The following is a 7,476-nucleotide window of genomic DNA, read 5'->3' on the forward strand; positions in this document are numbered from 1 at the left end:
GGAGGAAAAAAATGTTGTTTTTTCTCAGAACAGGTAGAGTCTAGGCAGGAGGAGCACAACATTCATCACCTCCTTCCTCCTCCTCAGGCTCTGTGTGCTGTTGACCACTCTCCACACCTTGCACTTGTTAAAGTGCAGGCTGAGTTGCTGTATTTTGGGAGATGCTGTGTGCCTGGGATGGTGAAAGCCAAGAGCAGCCAATCTGATCCCACTCACAGTGAAAAATGGGGCCAGACCATAATGAACCAGAAATGGTCCTGCCAGAGCCTCTCGTGCCTGACAGGSAAATGCCATGAGATGCATTGGAGAAGGTCCAGGAGCTCAAGGACAAACACTTCAGACTTCATCTGATGGTTGGGAGCATTTAACCCTGTGAGAAGTTCTCCTGTCCATGGGGCTCCAAAACTCCTGCAGATGATGAAGGGAAGAGTCCTGGTTGGGAAAAAAAGTGTGGAAAAACTGGARCCCAGGCACCAGAACAGCTCTGGGCTTCTTCTTGAGCCAAATTCATTCTTTCCCTGCCCTAACCCTGGACATGGCTGACTTGGGCATTGTGCAGCTCACTCACACTGACACATCCTCTCACCTCAAAGCCTTTCTGCCTTCCAGAATCTGTCTCTTCTGCCAGATGCCACCCATGGTTGATGACCACACCAATAAATCCCATGGCTTGGGGCATCCTGGTTTCTTCTGCCAAAGRTTGGGATGTGAGGCAGCCCAGTGGTGAAAGAGCACGGTGAGGTTTGCAGAGACRTTGAGCTCTCTGAACAYAGGGAATGCGTAGGTAAAAAAMCAAACAAATAATTTWAAAAAATAGTAATTTATAATATTGGGCATCCAAATTAAGCCTGTGACTTGAATTGACTGCACTGGCTCTTCAGCACACCCTTTGAACATATTTGTAATTATTGTTTTTTGTCTGCAGAGCATTTCAATGGTCATTGTGGTCAGAAAAAATCTAAAACACACTTCCAGCCAACACTTTTATCATTATCCAAGCCAGTAAAGCACAGATTAAATATTATGTATGCATATATTTTAGATTTATACTTAAATATTTGTAATTATATATTGGACAGAAATAGCCACAGCTCATGTTTTGTGGCTGGCTGTACCTGGTATCCAGTCAAGAAACCAGGACTGTGAACTGTGGTCCTGYAGCTAATCAACACAAAGTCACTTCCAAATTTTACACTCTGATTCTTTCCCRCAAATATATGAGCTAAAAATGCACCAGTAAAGTTTGAAAAGTTCRTATGTCTGAATTTGAATTAACAAGCACAGACCATTTCCCTCCCATATTTGATCAATGGTAGTTTCTTAATCTAATTTTTTTTTTTAAAAGCAATGTTTTGGTACAGTAGCTCGAGGGCCACCCAGCGAATGGTTTTGTGGAAATTGCCATTGAGTTTTGTGTGATYTTTAATCTGTGATTGATAATCCTTATAGAAAGGGGATAAATGGGTACAACAAATATTGCTTTTAGTGCACGGCTAACAGGAAGGTTAATTGGTCTGGGCAGGAATTAATTCCCAGTTACTGCTGCTGGGAGAGCACTGCCTGCTCAGCCTGCAGGGAGAGACCTACTCAGCAGCTACTCCTGAAAGACAGCACACAGAAAATCAAATTAATTCAGAGGCACAGGTGGGGAGGTGGGGAGGTTCCTTGGCGAACATGGAAGGTGTGAATTATATTGTGCAAGAAAAGGGGAGTATTTCATCAAGGAGCTGCAAGTGCAGCCACCACACTGCTGAAGGAAGTCAGGCAATTAGGGATAAACATGAGTAATTAAGACCATTTTATGCCCAAGTACATGTACTCCTTATTATGTGAATTATATTTTTTTCACACGTCATCTCATCCTCACTTCATCTGATAATGGGCTCCTTAATCTGTATTGTTGACAGATTAGCTATTTTACATCTTTGTGAACTCTGCTTTTTTTTAGGCTCTTCAGACCATTATCACAGCCCTCTGCAACCTCACCATGGTGCCTGAAAGAAATTTAGGAAAGAAGAGAACAGACTCTCTCCCGTATCCTGCTCAGTGGGGATGCAGAGTTTAAGGGCCTAAGGCTAAGGAAGGGAGTTTGTTAGAGACACAAATTAAACTCAGCTCCTCATGCTTGTCACAAGACCATTCTCTGCTGTAAATCAAACCCTGTCATTAGTCTGCTCTGCTGTGATCTGGCTGCGCCAAACAAGAAATGTAAATATTTTGTAGCAGGAGGTAYTAATTTTTAGCATTAATAAAGTTTGCACCACTGAAAACTGAATTGGTTCTTTCTTATGCTTTGCCCCATATACCAAAATATTTTGATCTTTGGATGTAACCACCCAACATGCTGCAAATTCCCTACAGCTCAGATCATACCCTTCCTATTCACTTGAGGAGAGTCGGGGGGAAAATGTATGACCTGCAGAGGTTTTCAGGCTGGGTCCAGCCAGGTTTAGTCTGTCTAAATTCCCTGGGGTTGATTTCCACGCCTTTTTCTAAAATTGTTGGGGTTTCAGGACARGGAAAGACCTTTCCCATTTATTTGAGTAACCACACAGGTGGTGAGTTACCAGCGTGTCCCTTCTGTTTCCCAGCTCAGCATCCCCTCACAGCTCAGCCTGGGTTCTGCCTGGACCCATGGCAAGCCTGGTGCTTGCAGGAAGAGCATCCCTTCCCATCAGGGATGGGCAGCAAAGATCCAGGCCAGAGCAAGAGAAAAGGCTGCTCCACCCTGGGCTGCCTTTCAAAGGCATCACTGACACAAGGGAACAAAGCACAATATTATTTTTTTAATCTTTTTTCCTAAGCCGGCAGTGAATAGAGAAGGCTGTGGAGCTCAAAGCACTGAGGYTGATGGACAGCGTCTCAGCAAAGGGCCAAAACTATCTTAACTTCAAGCTTAAGCTCCCATTAGGCAAAGAAAATACAGCCCAAATTATGCTTATGTAGCACCTCTCATGCAAACATCCCGGGATGCTCCAGGATCAAACTCAAACACAATCAATCATGGAGATGTGAGCAGTGCTCAGCAAGGAAAACAGAGAGCAGGGGAGGCTCGGCAGGAATGAGCCACGAGCACCTGGCTCCTCCAGGGAAGGGTTGGGGGCTAAAAGGGCCCCCGGGCCGACAGGGGTGGGCAAGCAGGTGCTGGCAGGCTGTGGGAATTGCTGGGAGGCAGGAGGATGGGCTGGGAAGAAAGGAGATCTCCCAGACCCAAGTGAGTTTTTACAGTGGGATAGCTCATCCCCACCGAGTGTGTGTACACAGGTTGGATGCTCGGGTGGGCACTGCCATCTGCTCCTTTCCTCTAGTGTTGATTGGGCTGTGGGAACCCCCCTTACCCAAAACCTGGGTCAGAGAAGAACCATTGCTTGTGTTTGGTCAAAAAAAAAGTGTCATTTTCTCTCTTTCTCCACCAGATATCCTTCCCGGGTCACAACACAGAGCAGTGGCCCCAGAAATCTCATAAAATAGTGATTCCTATTTAGCACAGTCAAGAGGCTTAGTTTGAGTGTTTCAGCTGAGGTTTCAGTTCCAGCCTTGGTCCTGTTCCACAGCAAACCTCCCAATCTTTGCCCATTTATTCTGAAGTGTCAGGACACTCCCTGGCTGGGGCTCTTTCGTCTCTTGAACATCCTGCAGAGCTTTGTCAMAGGGCTGAAAAATTAAACTCCAGTAACTCACCCTGTAATGGCTTTAAGGYCTGATCAGCTTTTCAGTGACAATCTTGCCACTTTCTAGCAGGTAACATTTATAAGTGTTTAGCCAGAAAAGCAGGTGAGCTGCTAAACATGGCACTGAGGGGTGAGGCTGTGACCCCACTACAGCATCCTTGTCTCAGCATTGAGGTGACAGCAGACACCAGCACAGCACCTGAGCAAAGTGCCACTGCCTTGCAAGAAGGTCTGAATTTCTCCACAGCGAATTTAAAGCATGTAAATCAGATGTACTTTTGCCCCGGGCTCCTGGCAGGGGCTGTTAGGGCTGTCTTTCCACTGATTCTATGTTGAAACTGAGGTGACTTCCAGATGGGAAGCCCCAGTTCTGCAGAAGGTATTCATACCATAGTCTCGCAGCAACAAGAAAGACTTCTTTACATTCAAAATGATTAGCAGATAATTCATAGAATCACCAAAACAAGATAAATGAAATTTCTAAGCAACTTAATTATTTTAAATAATTAACAAGTCTGAGTGTCATTGTTCTTGCTCTAATTGATAATTGATACCACATGAACTCTATGAACAGGAAAAATTCCCCCAAATCTGCCGCAGCTCAAGAGTGAGGATGCATTTTCCAGGTCTGTTGGATCTTATTTCAAATCTCTGCTCAGGCAGCTGGGATCTCCCCACCATTTGTCCAAAGAAGTGTCCTAAACTCTGGGTGACTGGGCATGCAGGGACAAGGCTTACCAATCACTCTTCAGCTCTGAAARTTGCTCTACAGCCCCTAATGAATCTGTCCCTGAGGATTTCTGAGGAAAAATGGGATTTCTCAAAGAGAAGCAATGCGTTAGAGGCCTTGGTTCAAATTAAACAAGAAAAAAATGAACTCCAAACCAATTTTTAAAATTAAGTAGTCTGAAACAATTCAGCTTGAATCAGGCAGGGATTTGGTGAGGTTAAGGGAAAAGTCAAGGCAAAACCCACAAGTGCTGTACAAATGAATTCAGTTTAGTATGGTTTAAAACCTGTCACAGATTGGCCAGGTGTCCATGACAGCTTTTTAGGAGCCTTCTGCAATTCCCTGAGAACAAACCTTAGTCCTTGTTAATGAATAAAAGGTTTTTCTGCTGTTTTAAAAGTCTTAAATTCTACTTCTCTGATTCTTTACCGAGGTGTGGCAGTCAGCTCCTCAGAAGGTCTACTGGCCTGGGCTTGGTGCTCATGGCAGCAAATACGTGGCCTGAAAGAAGAGGTTTTCCCTAAATGTGCACAACACCTGGACCCAGCTGAGCTTTGCTCACCGCACTTGTGAGAATCCGTGATTTACAGAGATAATCCTCAGACATTTCAAGCTGAGCTGGGGATAGACACATTTCCAGCCCATGCCATCAACTGCATTCATCTGGAACAGGTGCCAAGCTTACGAAATCCCGCTGCGTGTGGCAGACACCACAGCACGCTTCATTAGCAGCTCCCACCTCCACTGCAAACAGTCTGGAGATCACAGCCCCAAACCTGCGAAGCAGAGRAGGCAAGGTTTCAAAGGCAGAGGGGATTTAGGCAGACAATGAGGGACTCTGTGAAACCTGCTCCCAGCCCCTCTCATCCTCACTCGTTTGAGTGAACGCAGCTGCCTGTCGTTTCTAATTCGGGGTGCAGGGCTGGGGCTGGGAGCGCTAGACGTGGCCGTGGCAGTCTGATCAAAAACAACAGCTAATAAATTGCCAAATGCCATTTACCCTGGATAACCTCCTTAGCCAAAACCCTCCATATCTGCTGGGSCTGCTTTGATGTGTTGTTCTGCTCTCTCAGCCCAGATGTTGTCATAGATTTGCTGACGATGACGGTGAAACAGCTTTGAAATGTGCTCTGGCAAGAAATACTTTCCCATCCTGTCTCAGATAGGGTCTGCTTTCCCCTCCCCCACTTAGCTCTCACATTTTTCTTACTGAGGCCATTGGGATGAATAAAGGCTCTTTGTTCATTGAGCCATTTCTCTTCTTGCTGATGGTTTTTTTCATATTTTAAAAACTAAGCTGAAATGACAGCGGCAGCTGTTCAGTAGATGAAATAGGTCTCAAATACCACAGTGACGGCCAGTGTTTGGACACCACATTCAGCCACAAGCATGGATAGTGAAAAGRCGTGGGAGCCTTAACAGCTCCAGAAATACTGTCTCCCTCCCTCTTCAACCTTAGGAAAAATTAAAATAATTCTCCTGATTGAGAAAATTCTCAGATTTTCTCATTAATATCATGGTAAGACCCTCTTTTCAGAGATACTGGCACCCTCCTTAGCACTAATGCTTGCTCTTTTATATGGCAAGAGAAACCAGTCTCTAGTTGCACCAGGGGTTTAGATTGGAGATCAGGGAAAATTTCTTCACCAAAAGTGTTATCAAGCACTGGCAGAGAGTGCCTAAGAAAGTGGAGGGGTCACAATCCCTGGAGATAATAAAAAGATGTGCAGAGGTGGCACTTGGGGACATGGTTTAGARGAGGGCCAGGGCTCTCAGGCACACASTGTGACTCTCAGGGCTGTCCTGTGCAAGGCTAAGAGTTGAACTTGATGATCTTGGTGGATCYCTTSCAACTCAGAATACTCTATGTTTCTGATATTTCATTATTCCACAGCACAGATGCTTCAGCCCATGAGCCTTTGGAGCATCTCTTCTGAGGTTCTGCTCTGGGAACATCTTGCACATGTGGGGAGAAATACAAAAGCCCATCTGTGTTCTCATTTTAACASGCAAGGGTAGGAAACAGATGTTTCTAAGCACAGCTCCCTTTCTGTGACATGGACACATCACTGGGGGGCATGGATAGATCTGGGTGGATGGATCCCTGTGGATGGATCCGTGTGGATGGATCCTTGTGGATCTGCATGGATGAGTTTGTGTGGATGGGTCTGTATGGATAGGCTCTTGGGGATGGATCCATGTGGATCCGTTTGGATGGATCCAATGTGGATGTATCCATGTAGATGGATCCATGTGGATGGATCTGTGTGGATGGATCCACATGGATGGATTCCTGTAGATCTGTGGGGATGGATCCATCTGGATCCTTGTGGTTGGCTCCGTGCAGATCCCTGTGGATGGATCTGTGCGGATGGTTCCCTGTGGATGGGTCCCAGTGGATGGATCCCCGTGGATGGGTCCCTGTGGATGGCTCCCTGTGGGTGGATCCCTCTGGATGGCTCCATGCAGATCCCCGTGAATGGATCCCTGTGAATGGTTCCATGAATGGCTCCCCGTGGATGGGTCCATGTGGATGCATCCCTGGGGATGGATCCCTGACAGTGGCTCCCTGCGGTTCCCTGTGGATGGATTCCTGTAGATCCCTGTGGATGGATCCCTGGGGGTGGATCCCTGGGGGTGAATTCCTGTGGATGGATTTGCATGGATCCCTGTGGATGATTCCCTGTGGATGGATCTTGTGGATGGATCTGTGTGGATCCCCATGGATGGATCCCTGTGGATGGATCCCCATTGATGGTTCCCCGTGGATGGATCCCTCTGGCTGGATGCCGTAGGTGGATCCCCGGATCTGTGGACGAATCCCCGGATCTGTTGATGGATCCCCGTGGGTGGATCCCGGTGGATCCCCGTGGGCGATCCCCTGTTGATGGATCCCCGTGGATGGATCTGTGTGGATCCCCATGGATGGATCCCCATGGATGGATCCCCTGTTGATGGATCCCCGTGGGTGGATCCCCGTGGGTGAATCCCTGGATCTGTGGATGGATCCCCATGGGTGGATCGCAGTGGGTGGATCCCTGGGGGTCCCTGTGGATGGATCTCCGTCGCTGGATC

Source organism: Malurus melanocephalus, unplaced genomic scaffold (assembly GCF_030028575.1).
Source record: "Malurus melanocephalus ecotype Western Australia unplaced genomic scaffold, MMel_1.1 scaffold_59, whole genome shotgun sequence".
NCBI lineage: Eukaryota > Metazoa > Chordata > Aves > Passeriformes > Maluridae > Malurus > Malurus melanocephalus.